Raw genomic sequence first — 1,537 nt, 5'->3', positions numbered from 1 at the left:
TGGCAGTTTAAAGTGCCTTTTGAGTGGGCTGAGGAGAGATTTAGGCTCTCCACCCTGTGGGGTTTGAGAAATAGCAGAGGCCTCCAGTCTCCATCTTGTACAGCTGTATCAGCATTGTGATTAACATCTCATACCCCAGAAGATCACCTGTTGCCCAGACAATATTGAGCAAGATACATGTACTGCTTTGGGGTTTTTTGGGGTTCTTTGTTTTGTTTTCGTTTTTGTGTTTGTTTGTTAATTTCAACATTTTCCCTATAGATTTTTCTTTTCTTTTCTTTCTTCATTTTTCTAGTTTAAATACTGTTGCCTTTTTTTTAACAATTAGAACTTCATATTTGCTAGTGTTTCTACCCCTGTTATTTGGGGGTTTTGCCCAATTTTATCATGTAAAGTTTTCTTTTTGCTTGTTTTGGTTTGATCTATAGCATTTTTGTCTCTCCTTTCTACTTCGGTGGAGGTGGGGTGCTGTGTCCAAACAGGCTAACAAAGAGCTGCTGACCTCAAGGGAACCACCTAACCCAGCACCCCCAGATTGGGGGTTTTTAAGGTTGGGTCAAAGTACCCTGCTGTACACCTATATCATGCCTGCCTCCCTCTTTCTTTGCCTCTCTTCTTTTTGTTAATATTCCCCTTTACCCACCCCCTCTCCTTTCTCTTTTCTCTTCCTGCTCTTCAATCTTCTCACCATTCTGGTCCTGTACCAAAAGGACTCATTGAAACCCTAGTCCAGAGGCATGGTAGCTTAAAGAGCAAGAAGAAGTGAAAGGAAAATTAGGGCAAGGAAGCAGATAAATAACTCATGAGGAAGAACCAGCAGAAAAATCCCAGCAACATGAAAAACCAGTCCAGAGCAACCCCCCAAGGGATCGTGAGGTAGCTACTGCAGAGGATTCCACCTATAAAAAAATGTTAGAAATGACAGAAAGGGAATTTAGAATACAGATGATGAAAACAATGAAAGAAATGATGGAAACAATGAAGGAAACTGCAGATAAAGTGGAAAATAACCGCAAGGAAATCCAAAAACAAAATCAAAGAAGAGATGAACAATATGAAGAATATAGAAAGGATATAGCAGAGCTGATGGAACTGAAGCAGTCAATTAAAGAACTTAAAGATGGAATAGAAAGTATCAACAACAGATTTGACCATGCAGAAGAAAGAATCTCAGAGGTAGAGGACAAAGCTCTTGAGGTATCTTAGATAGTTAAAGAGGCAGAAAAAAAGAGAGAGAAAACATAATAGTCACTGACAGAATTATGGGACTTTATTAAGCGTTCAAACATACGAGTTATAGGTATCCCAGAAGGGGAAGAAGAATGCCCCAGGGGAATGGAAGCCATACTTGAGAATATTATAAGTGAAAATTTCCCATCAGAGTCTAACACATTCCTTTCAGAGGGATATTGGACCCCAGGTTGCCTTGACTCTAACTGAGCTTCTCCAAGACACATTGTGATGAACCTGTCCAAAGTCAAGACAAAAGAAAAGATTCTTCAAGCTGCCAAGAGTAAGCACCAGTTGATCTACAGGG

The 1,537-nt window shown here is 40.0% G+C and overlaps 1 protein-coding gene across 1 annotated transcript in view; it reads right to left on the bottom strand.

Annotated features, from left to right (window-relative positions):
* Positions 1–1,537, bottom strand: part of NANOGNB (NANOG neighbor homeobox) — a gene marked incomplete at its 5' end in the record, with an annotated part of 16,028 nt that overhangs the window by 1,517 nt on the left and 12,974 nt on the right. The window lies entirely within an intron of this gene.

This window comes from Otolemur garnettii, unplaced genomic scaffold (assembly GCF_000181295.1).
Source record: "Otolemur garnettii isolate 467f Iridium unplaced genomic scaffold, OtoGar3 scaffold00104, whole genome shotgun sequence".
In the NCBI taxonomy this organism is placed as follows: Eukaryota; Metazoa; Chordata; class Mammalia; order Primates; family Galagidae; genus Otolemur; species Otolemur garnettii.
Note: the sequence above shows the minus strand (reverse complement) of the source record. Positions and strands in the feature narration are given on the sequence as shown.